General features: G+C 28.3%; 1 non-coding gene across 1 annotated transcript; it reads right to left on the bottom strand.

Moving 5' to 3' along the window:
* Positions 1-7,123: 7,123 nt before the first annotated feature.
* On the bottom strand, positions 7,124-7,195 carry Trnah-gug. The gene has a single exon. It is a non-coding gene; the product is annotated as a tRNA-His (tRNA).
* Positions 7,196-16,423: the final 9,228 nt, after the last annotated feature.

The following is a 16,423-nucleotide window of genomic DNA, read 5'->3' as shown; positions in this document are numbered from 1 at the left end:
AAATCAAGAAAATCCAGAAAGAAATCAGAGAAAATCCAAGAAGAATCGGAGAATCCGTAGAATCAAGAGAATCTGGGGATTCAGCAAAATCTGGAGCATCTGGAGAATCAGGAAAATTAGGAGAATAAAGATAATCATCAGAATCAGGAGAATAAGAAAAATTAGCAATATAAAAAGAGTAAAATCTGGGAAATCAGGAGAAACAGGAAAATCGGGGAATCAAGAGAATCAGAGGAATTTATGAAAATAAAGAGAATCTGGAGAATCAGGAGAATTGAAAAATTCCAGAATATCAAAGAAAATCAAGAAAATCAGGAGAATCAAGAAAATCTGGAGGATCAGGAAAAATCAGGAGAATCAAGAGAATAAAGAAATCAAGAAAATTAGGAGATTCTGCAGAATCTGTAAAATCTGTAAAATCAGGAGAATCGAAAGAATCAAGAAAATCAAGAAAATCAGAAGAATCAGGAGAATCGGGAGGATCAGGAGAATCCAGAAAATCAAGAGAATCTGGAGAATCAAGAAAATCAGGGAAATAAAGAGAATGACTAAAACCAGCAAATTCTGGAGAATTAGGAGGATCAGGAGAATCAAAAGAAGCAGCAGAAGCAGGATAATCAGGAATATTAGCAGAAACATCGAAATCAGTAGAAACAGGAGAATCAGAAAAATCAGAAAAATCAAGAAAATCAGGAGAATCAAGAGGATCGGAAAGATCAGAAGAATAAGGAGAATAATAATATTACTATAAGTGATGCAAATAATGCAATTTTCAAATTGCACCTACTGCACGATTTTGCAGAACACGTTTTCGCATTCTATCACAATTTAGTCTGTTATTTGAGATTTTTATAATATTTCAATCGTGACAAAATGGTTATGATAAGTTTTAAATATAAAACAATTGATCAATTTTATATCACTGATCCACAATTTTGTCTTGTCTTAAAAAATATTTAAAGTTTTTGCATATCAATGTATGCCATAGATCGGAGTTTATGAAAAATCGTATCTATATCAGTTTCAAAATTCCTTTCTAATACGTTCAAAACATTTTAAGTATCTGACATTATATAAGTGATTGATAATATTTAAACAGCTGTGTGCAATTGCGGCATTTTGTCTGCAATTCAAATATTTTTAATACCGTGCAATTTGCATGTTCATTTTTCTATATTCAAATACATTCCAGATAAATTATAGATTTTTGCTTCAGAATTGAAAACTGCGCATTTTTGAGCCGTCTTTGAATTTTTTGGAAAGTTTTAGGATTTTTAAAAAACATGTGGGAGATTATTTTCCTAACTGATAAATCAATTACAAGTTTAATTCATGTGTCGAACAAAAATGAAAAGCCAAATATTGGTCAAATGGATGATATTAATCAAGCTAACGATTCTTTCAAAATCAATCCGACCATCTATATTATTCTATTTATGAGTAGTTTCTTAATGAATTTCGCAATATGTTTGTTAAATATTGAATAAAATGTGATTTTCTTGGAAAATCTTATCAAAACTTTTGTGGCAGATGCAAAACGCGTTCATCAGGTCAATGTCAAATGAAAATCATTGAACTCGTAATATGAAAGATAACAACTAAATTTTGCGATAACGACATTCTGACATATTTATGAATTAATATATTGTCATAATTATATATATATATATATATATATATATATATATAAATATAAATTAAAAAAATAGTATGTCATAACACTTACCATAATTCCAGGCATATGAGACTCTTCAAGAGAAATATATGATTCGCTCCATATGTTTTATTGTTTTCAGGTACAATCTGTAATAAATTAAATTGAATCAATTTCTGATGTTTCTAAATTTTATAATTCTGGAAATTGGCTACTTTAACAAATGAATTGTCTTAACTTAAAAAAATTAACAATGAAGATATCTGTATATAATAAATCTACGGGCCCAAACCAACTGATGTCACTTACCAGCCATGTCTATGTGTACTATGCTCGTGACAACATAATTCGTTTGTTAAACTAAATACTTCTAAATTACTATTATTATTATTATTATTTCTTTCTTTGTTTGTTTTTTAATTTTTTGTTTTTTTTTTGTTAAATATTGTTAAAATTCTTAATAATTAGTTAATTAAACACTTACAATTTAAAAAACAAAAAAAATTGAGAAACATTTTTTTTTTTTTTTTTTTCTTTCTTAATTATTATTTTCATAAGACTGTTATTGTTAAAATACTTAATAATTAGTTAACTAAAAACTTATAATTCAAAACACTTTAAAATTGTGAAACAAAATTTTAATTTTTTTATTTTGACTGTTATTGTTAAAATACTTAATAATTAGTTAACCAAAAACTTATATTTAAAAACACTTAAAAATTGTGAAACAAAATATTTCCTTCATCAAAATACCTAAAAATTTGTAAAATAAAAAAAAGAAAAAATTGTAAAAATATTTGACAATAACAATAAAAATGATAATGATAATATTAATAATAATAATAATTACAATAATATAAGATACTTAAATTTGTTAAAATATCATAAAATAACCTAAAATTTGTTAATATTGTAAAAGTATGTATTGTAAAGCTTATTAAAATTACTTATTAAATTTTTAAAAACACTTGTAACAAACAAACTAGTTATATTTAAAGAGAGAAAAAAAAATATATATTAAGTAAATATAAATAGGTTTATAGTAAATAAATTAAGTAATAAAATAGCTAATAATTAATTAAATTATATTAAATCTATAAAATATTGACTTAAGCCTTATTATAATATTAAATATTATACCGACGGCTTGTAAAATTAATAAATAAATAAATAAATATAGCAATTGTTGTGATATAGTTAATTCAAAAGTACAAGTAACTACAAACTTCTGATAAACATTATATTATATTAAAGTTAAGAAATTATATTCAATTATAAATATATTCTTAATTTCTATTGATGTATTTGATTTTGTTTTTGATATATTTAAAGCTTTCTTATTTTAACTTACTACCATCAAAAATTATATGAGCCTTCAATGGAAACCCTGAGGAACTCCTGACGTATAAAAGTGCAAACAAAATTATTTACCATTGCTTGATCTACAACTGAATAATTTAATTTAATATTTATAGGATGAATTGATAAAGTTGAATTATTCGTACAGGAAAATTCAGAAGGATTATGATATTTAAATTACCCATTTACCTATGAACAATTTATTAATAAATGCTTACGCTTTTATCGATTTAACTACCAGTTATTTATGCAATTGCTAATAAGAGGATTATGAGATAACAGCAAATGTAGGTGCATATTTTTTGCACGAACCTTTACTTGTTTTATATTTTCTAATTAATCCTACGATTATTAATCATTTGAAAGTAGTACTAAATGTAATTTATGCAATTGCAGTAAGAGTTATTAGATAGATACGGTTCATTTTTACATAAAATTATATAGATCATATGTAGAAATATTTATTGAAAGTCTCGATGTTGCTAGCCATTCTAAATCGTTTCACACCAAATTGATGTGAATTTTGACATTTTTATGGAGATGACTTATCCGACGCATCCTACTGGAGGTCATTAGGAAAAAATCTTTTCCATCTATTATAAGTGTGTATGCTTATAGTGTATTTACATATTTATATTAACAAAGTGTTCGACATGAAAGCCAACTAAAAAGACATTTGACATTTGAGTAATTTTAAAAAGCCGCAGTCGGCACAGGCCATTCTAAAAGTTAAAAGCGACAGTATCGTAGTTATCGAGTTTCATATTATATTAACATACTACACCGCGATGAACGATTATATTATGCCGTTTTCAGGCTGAGTTTAATTAGACAGGGTCAGGAAAATAAAAGTAATAAGTCTGAAAATAAAAGTAATAAAAGTGTAACAATCTTAGTCTTGCAATGGTCTTCTCCTTCACTTGTGAGAAGATGCCCTTATAGAATTAATCGCATGCGAAAAAAATAGCAAGTCTTTAGATCTTTTTTTTTTTCATGATGAAGTGACTTATTAAAAAGTGTCTGAAGATCTCTAAAAATATCTAAGGAATAGAAGTCGTGCTTTGGAAAAGTCTAAAAATCTGTACAAAAAATGATGATAAAACACCAGAAAGAAAATTCAAAACATTTAAGAGGAAGCAGTGTCTTAATCTTGAAATCTGTGCAGAAAACTTGGTAAAAAACCAAACTAGAAATTTAAGAGGTTTAAGTAACAACAACGTCTGATACTTCACAAAAATCTGAAAATCTGTGCAGACTTCTAATATATGAAGGACTAGTATAAAAATCAACATGAATAAAACAAAGGAGGTTTTAATTACTATAAAAGACCAGAAAGGGAGTCTAGAAAACTTTGATGCATTAAAATTATTAATTAGATAAACTGCTCAAGTTTTATATGATGAAAAGTGCTTCTAGTCTCAATTGTTAGACTAGATCTTTTAATACTTCCATATTTAAATCTTTGGCAATTATTTTATTCAATTACTTATATCAAAATTGGAAATTTGAACAATTCGCTTATAAAAAATAGGATTAATTTTTACACTATCATACTTTATTGATTTGAGTACATTTTCCTAAGAAAGTTTTAAGAAGAATAATTTTTCATGGCATTTTGAAGAATTTTGTTAAAAGACACTTTATGTAATTTTCAAGAAGTTTGAAAATAGATTTTTATTGCTCTATAACTTCCAGGTTATTTTATATGCAGTTACATATGCAATAACTATATAATCGTTTAAAAAAATAAAAACCATTTGTTGTTCTATAAAATATAATACTAGCATAAATCAGTGCAATTGCTTATAAGGTTTCATTTATTGATCATCAGGAAAATAGCCTTTTTGCCAGTAATTACAAATCTGTAGTTCAATTTTATGCAAAATTTCAATAACTCTATTTCAGATTATAAGAGTTCTTTTCATGAGAAAGTTTTGAATAGATTAATTTTTAGTGACATTTTGAGGAAATTTGTTAAAAGACACTTTATGTAATTTTCAACAAGTTTGAAAATAGATTTTCACTTCTCCATAACTTCCAGGTTATTTTATATTACATATGCAATAACAATATAATCATGATCGTTTAAAAAAATAAAAAAACATTTGTTGATCTATAAAATATAATACTAACATAAATTAGTTAATATTAATTAAATTTCAAAAATTTTATAAGGCAATAGTTATTGACCATCTGAAAAATGGCATAAATTACAAAACTGTAGTTCAATTTTATGCAAAAATTACAATAACTCTATTTCACATTTTTAGTGTTCTTCTATATTTTCAAAATTGCTTCTTAGATAATGACCATAGAACAAACTTGAATATTTCACCAAATACTAAGATTATTTTATTCGATTTGATTTTTAACTTAAAAATATTCAAAAAATTACACATAGTTAATAAGGCGATTTTGTTAAGTACCAAAATGAATGTTATAATTATTGTATTTTATCATAATTATAAAATTATTTATGAACTGCTAATGAACAAATGACTATGCAAATTTTAAGTTGCGTTTTTAACGAATTTTCATAATTATATTTGCAAAATTGATTCGATAATATTAAAAACACTTTTAACATGGGCCATGGTAACTTTATCAGATAATTTAGTTAAAAGTGTTATAAGGAAACTTAATGTACCAAAGAATTTTATATCACGTATGGTTCTATATTAAATTTTTGTTTCGACTTCTTATCGTCAGACACATATGACTGACATGGCTAGAGTGTTGCATAATTTATATATCACTAACCCTGTTTAGAATGTACGCACAGTATTTGCACACATTTAAAAGTAGTATTAAATATTCGATAAGGAACTTTTTGCTATATATGATACATAGTAGTATTTTATAATAGAATACGATCAATTTATATGTTAATGTGCAGAACTAATGTTGCTCAAAGCGACTTTGCAAAAATTTTAATGTGTATAATATTAGTAGCATAACTAATTTGCAGTAATAACTAATGACCGCATAATTTATAAATGTATTTCTAATAAATCATATATGAGTAGATTAGATACAGATATACGAGGTAAATAAATTTTGTATCTTTATAGGTGAAAATTATGAAATATGAATTGTGATTCAGCTATTTAGGTAAAATTCGACTGTTATTTCGAAAATAATTAGACTTTTGATAAAAAATTATGAATATTATTTCTAATTGATTTCTTTCAAACATACTTGTAATATCTATAATTGTACAAATTAACGATAATTGTTTAACATATTTTATCTTGACCATTTTTTGTTTTAAAAATGTGTTTTAGTTAATCAGTAGAAATCTGCAAAAAAAAACTGAACGAAATGTCATAAATTGGATCACATACACAAAGGCACATAGACATACACACATATACATATATACAAGAAGAAAAAGAGCGAATGGGACTAATTAGGACGAGAATGAAAATTATAGAATTCTAGAGCCTCCCCCCATTAAGTGGTTGAAATGCCTAAGTGGTTTGCGAGGAGACAAGAGGCAATAAATAAGCGGAGGTTTTATTTGGTATTATTTATTGGTGCACACATTTCCATATAATAGACCTAGTATAGGTTAAAGCATTTCCTTGGCTATATAAGAGAGAAAAATCACACACGCACACATTTCAAATTTTTTTATTTTCTGTACTCACGCCTTTCTTGTCAGTGGAGGCCTTATTCCTCAATTGAGATTTTAGTTTGCTTGTCAATTGAGTCCTTTTTCTTATTTACGGTAGTCACGCCTTTCTAGTCAGTAGAGTCCTTTTTCTTCAATTGTGATTTTCGTTATACAAAAAATACATACTCATATATACATACGTACACACATACTTTTTATAAATTTGCTCTCATTCGATTCAAAATAAGTTGAAACGTCGAGAAAACTAAAACATAAATATTTCCCAAAAATCCGATCCGAAAAACATATTAGAAATAAATCGAAATAAATTTTATAATTTATGAATTCAATTTTAGACCCGTAACATAAAATTTATATGTTATTCAAGAATTGGCCAAGTTATGTCATTTTATCATTTCAAATAATAGTATTTTCCTCATAAATATTCTGCAATTTGATTTTTGAAAATTTTTCAAAAAAAAAAAATGTAGCCCTGCCGTGACCAGGATTCGAACCTGGGTTACCACGGCCACAACGTGGGGTCCTAACCACTAGACGATCACGGCTACCGAGCTACCTGAACGTTCAATAAATAATTAGAAAGCCGATCGGACATTTTATTCTGAAATCTTTCACCTGTACAAACACATTTATACCTGTATACAAAGCGGACCGATAGCCAAGTATAAAACGCACGAAGCAAGACAAATTTAGTACATTTGTCCTAATCATTTTTTAACTCACTAATCGTAATTTGTTTTCCAAAAAGAAAATGACTACATTGGACAAAATATGAATTAACCTGTTATCTGCATTGACGAATATATTTGTCATGAACAGGTCATGCGTATAAAACAATGACCATTGGCTATTTAAATTGAAATTTTTGAAACAGATATATGTGTTCTGAAATGTCATGATGTTTAGAATATTTTGAGGCTACGATTTTTTAGTAGTAAGTAGCATTTAATCTTAAGGTGAGCTGCCTGAACTTATCGCAATGAGGAAATAATTTATTTAATCAATAAAAATTAACATTAAGCTCTTTAAATATTATTTTTTACTGTTTATTTTCAAACCAACTAGATTTGTTTTTCATCAAAAATTCTTTTTACTTTTTTACATTTACATGTACAATATTTTATTAAATTTAACTCGTGTTTAGTTTAACATATGTAATATAGGCTTATGTTAACAAAAATGTAAAATGTAGTAATAACATTTTCTATAAACCGATATTTTTAACTATATCTTCACGTTCCAAAACCTTCTGAACATTTTGGCATACTTTAGAAAAGATGGATGTATGTGTGTGTGTGCGGATTCAATTTTTTGACGACGATTTCGGGAACATGGTTCAACCGATTTCAATTATTCAAAAAACATTCGATTCCTATTGATGAGAACACGTGTTGATTAGTTTTTGGCACGGGCAGGTCTAGCCGTTCCGAAGATACGTGCAAAGAGTGCCAAAAACGGTACCTCAGTTTTTAAGAGAGCGCAGCGTCCGATTTTAATAATTCAAAAAACATTTTACTTGTATTGACAAGATGAAGAACTGATTACATTTTTGGGAAGGCAGGTCTAGCGGTTTTGGAGATATAGTAAAAAAAAAGTAAAAAAATGCCATTTTGAGATCAAAAATGATCATTAGACAAAGGCACATTAAATTATCAGATATTTTATGGAGATTTTAATAATGTGTATTAATTTTGTTTACATTTGTATGGGTTCCGTAACATCGTTTGTCTGTAAGACGGCGACACGGCGCCTACGCGCTTCTATAATTTGTCTCTATGCAGCTCAAGCACTGCAATTTCTTCAGAAAAAAGTTCAAAACTTCCAAAATATTTCAAAATAAAAAAAAAAATTCTCCAAGTTTTATTCCAAAGAAGTCTTTTTTTCAAAAAGTTAAAATTTATCGAACATCAAATATTTTCAAAGATCAATTTTTTTTTTAATTAAAAAAAAAAAACTTCTGGTACGGGAAGTTCCAGCAATTTGCCGTAAGGCCATACGATGCCATACATCACTAGTTTATCATATATCTTAACAGCGCAACTTACTCTTTGTTTGACGAATATACACGTCATGACAAAACTATGCGCGAGTTAACAGGTTTAAAACGTTAGGCATTGTATAATGTTCTGATTTCCTAAGAAGGAGTAATTTCTGCAAATGAGTGATTTGAACTTTCGTCGACTTTTGACCTTTAGCTCCGCTTTTTAAATCAATAAAACTGCTTTTGTTTAAATAGCGAATCTAACTTTCTGCTTTTTTTTAAATCAAATTATACGAGTTAAGGAAATGAATCACTCCTCGATATACACTAAAAAGAGTTCTGATTGTTTAAATCCAAATGCGTACTGCTATGAGGACGAACAATTTTTCGTAGTTATTTTTTCATAAATTTTACTAAAAAATTATCTATAGTGAAACCAAATATTTTCTGTTTAACTTTTCTTATTTAAATCTAACAGAACAAACGGATTCTTTAGGTTAAACAGACAAATAGAGTCTCCTTCTCCAAGTTCATTTTTTTTCAAAATTTTATCTCAGGGCTTTTAATTATAATTTGTCGGTTTATAAAAAATATATTCATTTTTTAAACTAGGGCAAATTTACACTAAACTAATTTGGCGAAGGGCATGCTTCAGAAAAAAAAGTTTATACTAAATTATTATATGTTTAATATAAATTCAAATAGATACGAGGTGTGTTCAAAAAGTACCCGGAATTACTAATAATTAAATTTCGCGGGTCTGGAGTGTCTGATTGTCAAAATTTTTTTTTTATTGTGTTGGTATACATGCCCCTACAGTATGATGAAATTTTCAGCTATATTCACTGTTTACTTTGTCTGTGGTAGTCGCTAAGGTTCGACGTGTTTTTCTGAGCTCGGCGATTTTTACAATGGAAGAATTGAAAAGTCAAAGAATTTGTATTAAATTTTGCGTAAAAAATGAAATAAAGTGTTGCAAAGTGCAAAAATTCACCAGATATGGCTCCGTGTGACTTTTCCTATTCCCAAAGTTGAAGAGACCCATGAAAGGCCAGCGGTTTTCCTCGATTTAAGAAAATCGCTGAGAGTGCTCAAGGACATATCAAAAAGTGAATATCAAGGGTGCTTCGAAAATTGGAAAAAACGCTGGCATAAGTGTATTATATCTGGGGGGGACTACTTTGAAGGGGACCACATTAATGTAGACGAATAAACTAGCTGTAAGTGGAATTCTGTCTTGAGGCAATTATGGCATCGTGCCTTGAGGCAAATTGCTGGAACTTCCCGCACCGTAACGAAATGTTCGAGGAATATTGAATGTTTTCAAATATATTATTATAAATATTGTAACATTGTCTAATATTTATAAGAATTATATAAACCGAATTGCAGAGTTGAAATTATTTCTAAAGTATATTAGAACTATAGTCAGAATTAAAAATAAAATCTGAAATATTTTCGATATACAAAATACTAAAAGAAAAAAAAAAAAAAAAAAAAAAAAAAAAAAAATTCCAAAATCAATTATTTTGTTAAGACAAGCAGAAAGTTCTTTGAATCATTTAAATCGGACGCTTAGTTCTCTCAAAAACTGCCATTTTTTACATAATTAGCTCCGTATCTTCGAAATGGCTGGGCCTGCCTTTGCCAAAAACTGATAAACACTTCTCCCAATCATTACTAATTGAATGTTTTTTAGATCATTCAAATCGGATACTCCGTTCGCTCAAAAATTCGATTTCTATTTTCTGCACTCTTTGCTCCGTATCTCCGAAACGGCTGGACCTGCCTTTGCCAAAAACTAATCAGCTCTTTTCCCAATCAATAGGAATCGAATGTTTTTTGAACCATTCAAATCGGTTGATCCGTGCGCCCTAAAACGTGACTGGAAATTTGTATCCACACATACATACACACACACACACACACACACACACACACACATCCATTTTTTCTGAGGTATGCCAAAACGTTCAGAAACCTTCAAAACGTCGAGAAATGTAAAAATTTTCAATTCCGATTTTCGGCCCATTACAATAACTTACCCTACGGGAAGTTAATAAATATTTTTTTGAAAAAACGAAAATTCCGGGTACTTTTTGAACAGACCTCGTATACTGCTATTTGAAAAAATAAGTTTCAAAATGTTTTCACAAATTTCACCCCAAAATATTCTTTTTTTTTAATAACTCAAATATTTAACAATTTCTAAGTAGAATACTATACTATAATAAGTAAATTTCAAAATGATTATTTCGAACTCGATGTAAAATATATAACTCAAAAAATTTACAGCAAAAAAATAATATCTGGAATGCTTTTCTTTTTTTCTTATAATTTATATATATTAAAGCAAATGCAAAAATGTATTTATACTAATATATGCATTTGTGTTTTTATGTTCTAATTGTTGCTAGAATATAAACTCTATAGCTAGAATGTTGCTCGTATAAAAAAAATCAGATTAATTATAGATAGACTTACTTTAGACATATTATTTTTTCTTGTTTTGAATTATAAATGTTTTGTAATTATAAAGATAGCAAGTTACTAAGATCTTATAATTAAAGTGTAGACAAGCTGTGATGAATTAATTAATTTTTTCCATGCCGTTTACTATTATTAATAGACATTGAAAAAATATGTTTCGAGAAGTGTGTCAGAATATAAATGTTTGAAGGTATATTTATATATATATATATCTATCATTCGTTAGTTCAATAATCTACAATATTGTTTTGTGAAAAAATCCCAACTTTCATACTAAAATCAATTAAAAAATTAGAATACCACGATATTTATATTAAACCAATTATTAATCTTAAATGCAAAATTACTGACAGATTAGGTTCATAAGAATGTGATATATGAGAAGAAATGTCATCCAAGTTCCATTGACAATCAATATACACTGAGAAAGAAAAATAAAGCATCTGTTTTAATAGAAAAGCATTGTCCAGATTATATTATGGAGTCGATATTAGCGATGACAAGCAAAATTATCCTAACATTTATATCATCAATTTACGAATGCATCGTTCGCCATAATATTATTTCGCAATATCAAATTAATTCTTGCAATTGAGCTTGAACAGCATTCACACGATCATTTATGTTTCTCACATCATGATGTGCATTTTATCTGAAATCAATCGAAATGTAATGAACACAACTAACTATCAAAATAACAACAGACAAGGTCGAATTGTTGCAATTTGAACGTGCAAATATTTCAATAGTTTCTAAGATCTTGAAAAGTGTGTTTTCTAATCAGCATTCAGCATTCTCCGCCAACATTCTGCGGCTTAATGACGAAATAAACGAAGCGTTTATGGGCAATTTTGGAAAGTCGGTTTTTCTTGGAAAATTTCAAATATTTTATCTCACCTGCGGATAAATTACGTATTCGGTTAAGCAAAATGCATGATTCTTTAGTCTTGAATGAATGAAACCAACTGGTCTTTATTTTTGGCATTTTGTCATGGGACAAAACTTTACATATTCTCACGATGTAAAGATAAATGAACTTCTATGAATGTTATACAATTTGCACATATTTGCTGAATTCAGCAATTGCTATTTAAAAATTGGGGGGATAATTTTAACTAGAATAGAATTTTTAATATATTCTAGAGATTTCAATATTCAGAATGATACTTGATGATAGGAAACTAAAGATCACGCATTATCTAGAATAATCCTAAAATATTGTCTGGGTTATAATTTAATGCTAATAACGGCATTTTTCTGAAAGTCAACGTAAGAAATTTATGATCTTTTTCATACTAAGTATTTAGATTTAGATTTTAGAAACATATGCTGTATTTACTTCATATATAATACTTGCATTTCAAGAAACAATGGGTATCAGACTCATGATAAATGATAATGATAAATTGAACAGAACTTCTAACCAAATTCAGATTTATGGAGAAAGTTTTTTAGATTATAATTTTTGATTTTGTTGTTTAATCTGATAATTATATTGCTTTGCAATGAGTAAATAGTGACCATGATTTTTGGATTAACCGAAGTAAATCATTAGAAAAATATTACATTACTATTGATAAGGAGATGTGCTAATTAGTTTATGTCAAGGGCTGGTCCAGGCGTTACGGAGAAACAGAGCAAAGAGTGCATAGAAATCGAGATTTTGAGAGAACGGAGCATCCGTTTTGAATGATCTAAAATACATTAAATTCGTAATGATGGGGGAAAGTGGTGATTAGTTTTTGGAAAAGCAGATCCAGCCGTTTCGAAGATTCTGAGCTAAATGTACAAAAATGGCAGTTTTTGAGAGATCTAAGCATCCGATTTGAATGATTCAAAAAACTTTCTGCATGTGTTGAAACAATTGCTTTTGGATTTTTTTAATTTTTTTTTTTTTTTTTGTATATCGAAAATGATTCAGATTCTAATTTTAATTCTTGCTAGAGTTCTAAATCTCACTTATATATACTTTAAATAAATAATTTTAATTTTGCAATTCAGTTTATATAATTCTTTTAGTTTCAGCAATTTGCCTTAAGGCACCATGCCATCACTAGTTAAAATGATAAATTAGTTGTGATATTACTGAACATGGTGCGATAGTTGTTCGAGTCAAATTGTATTTTTGTGACCCCCCCCCCCCTACTTTATACAAAAACTTCAGAAAAACATGTGTCATTTTTCAATCTGACAGTCGAAAAAGGACAACGATGTTCGCTTTCAGAACTTAAAGACAACCTCCCCTAGTTATTATTACCAACATCTCATGCAAAAACACAAACAAAATTCTATTATAATCTCCACTCTGCATAATAAGTTTACCTTTACATCTTACCTTGCTCAAGGCCACCACCGTCGGTAGAGATTGCGTCCTTATATAAAGGCGACCGATACAAGTGATCTTTCTCTTGTTCTGTAATAAAACGCGTATTGAGTATTGACCGATTCATTGCCGTTGTAGAAATATTGTCTATTGCCTATTACCTGTTGCCTGTATTGCCTATTATTTCTTCTATCAGCTGCACCTTTCTGAATGGGTGAACGGAATCGAACGACCTAGTATCTACACTTCAATCATAAACACGAGACATTCGAGAAGTTAAAGCTATCACTGTTAATAAAAGAGCTGGAGTAGGTTTTTTTAAATATTGAACGTTTAAGGTAGAGAATCAGTACTTTCAAAATTTAGGCACAGTTTCAGTACTTTTTATCCTGTATCTTCTGAACCTTTGTCAAAAACTAATCAGCACGCCACTTTATTGTCAGTAGGAAACGAACGTATTTTGAATCATTCGAATCGGTTAATCCGAGCTTTCAAAATTGTAGACAAAAGAAAATGTATCCAAACATACATATACATCCTCGATATTCCGAAAAAAAGATGAGCAAATGGGAACAACTAGAATAAAAAAATACTTAAGAGTAGGAATTATAGAATTCTAAAGCCTACCCCTATAAAGTTATGCCAGTAGGCGGTTTTCGTGGGAACAAGAGGCAAAAGATGAGCAGAGGTTTTAGTCAGTGGTACTGAGATCGACATACCCAGGCAAAAGACCTAGTCTGGCATGTATACACGCTTTTATTTCGCAAAAAAACACATGCATTCATTTTTCCAAGGTTTGTTAAACTGCTCAGAAATCTTTGAAACGTAAAGATAAGCAAAAATTTCAATTTAGTTTTTTTCGCAATCACTATAACTTAAGCAATGGAAAGTTAAATATAGGATTTAAAAATACAAAATTTTCTTAGCAGAGATTATGAGATTGAGGGAAGGGCTAAGATTCCTGGTAAAAAGTAAACAACAAAAATTGTATTAGGATAAGTTTTTATAAGATGTTATGAAATTTCATCTGCACGTTTTACATAAACATTTACTTAAGCCAAAGGCTTAAGATATTTATAAAAAAATCTTGTCCAGGTGCCTGATTATTTTTTGCTTGCACAAAACACCTATCTCTATAATAATCTATCGAATGCGGGGATTGTATGAATATGAATCTATTATTATTCAAAGAATGCAACTGATTTTGCTAAATATGTCATTGCATAATTTATATCTAAGCGCCGTAAAAGTTGTAAGTGATTGTGGTCGGTTGACATATTCGGAATTTTTAATGCGATTAATAATTTATTACCTGTTTGTGCTTTAAAGGAAATAATATTAATAATAAATGTCCTGAAATTATACAGGATTTATATTTATTACAATTTGTATGATAGGGTGTGGGGCATTTTTGAAATTTTTATTATATATCTGAAATATATGGATTACAGCAAGCAAGGAAAAAGAGATCATCCAATATATTTTACAAAAATAAGATATTTATCATTAATTATAAAATGGACTGATAGTTTTTGCATAACATGTCAAATATAATCTACTCGTTCGACTTTTAATACACAAACAAATTGTCGATGAACTAATTACTCACATTTATAATCTTAGACTCTTCTCTTTAATTTGTTAACCATTATCGCATTTTATTTTCAAGATGAACTTACACTTGAATTTCCAACGACTCATTTTTATTTTTGAAGTGATTAAAACAAATTGGTATCCGATAATAATTCGTTCGCAACATTTTAACAATCTGTCTGCGGTCATTAAATACAAATTGATAAATATTTATTGATGTGCAAAAATTGTGGAAAGTTTTCATGCGTTTTGTCACTAAGCCAATGCAATGAGTCATTGGATGCAATTTAATAAAAACAGATTTAACCAGAAACCAGAAGGAGTAAAATAACTTTGTGTATTGGCGTGTATATTCGTCATAATAAAGTGACCAATTGCTAATCAAATTGAAATTTTTAAAAACAACAGTATAATCTTAAACGGCAAGTTGGTTAGAATATTTTGAGACTATGGCTGTATAAAATAAGTAGTTATAAGAGGCATTGTATATTTGGGCAAGTTGCATGAACAACCTTTCAGAAATATGAAAAAAATTGAAATGTATCTATTTGTTCATTTACTTTATTTCGATATTTTTCGAAAAAATAATTCTGCTTTCACGTTCCAAAAATTTTCATACTATCACCTAAAATAATAGATTTTTTGACAGTATTTTTAAAATATATACTCAGAACGCAGATTATCTTGAAAATCGTAAATTATAAATTTGAACAAATAATTTTTGAATCTAGAGTTAAATTTAAATTTAAACTAGTGGTGTATGGCATCGTGCCTTGAGGAAAATTGCTCGAACTTTCCGTACCAAAAATTTAAATTTTTAAAAGAGATTAAATTTTCTTTTTGAACTCGAAAAAAATTGAAAAAAAATTGGCCTTTGTCTATTACCATTTTTGGCTTTTTTTTCCCGTATTACCAAAAACTAATCAGCACGTCTCCTTATTAATAGAAACCGAATGTTTTTTGAATCATTCAAATTGGTAGATCCGTGTTCTCGAAATCGTCGACAAAAAATTGTATCCGCACATACATACACACACACGCACATACACACATCAATTTTTCCAAGGTATGCCAAAATGCTTTGAAACCTTTGAAATTTATTGAAAATTAAATAAAAATTTTCATTTGCGATTACTATAACTTACCCGACGAGAACTCAATAAATATTCATTAAATAAATCTTGAAAATCAATATCAATTTGGCTGTTCAAAATTTCTGCAGCCTCATGAATTTTTTTTGCTCTACTAAAAATTATCTAATCTGTTCAAGTTCGTCGCATGCATATTTATGTTATTAGTTAATCGTTAAAATGTTTTTATTATGTTTTTGACATGTTGTCTCGAATGTTTTAGAAGTCCAGACAGACAAACATAAATAGCACCATA

The sequence above is a fragment of the Ctenocephalides felis genome, unplaced genomic scaffold, assembly GCF_003426905.1.
Source record: "Ctenocephalides felis isolate EL2017-DRISC unplaced genomic scaffold, ASM342690v1 CF-g0.4_SCAFFOLD_03571, whole genome shotgun sequence".
NCBI lineage: Eukaryota > Metazoa > Arthropoda > Insecta > Siphonaptera > Pulicidae > Ctenocephalides > Ctenocephalides felis.
The sequence above is the reverse complement of the archived record's forward strand: the minus strand, read 5'-3'. Positions and strand labels throughout refer to the sequence as shown.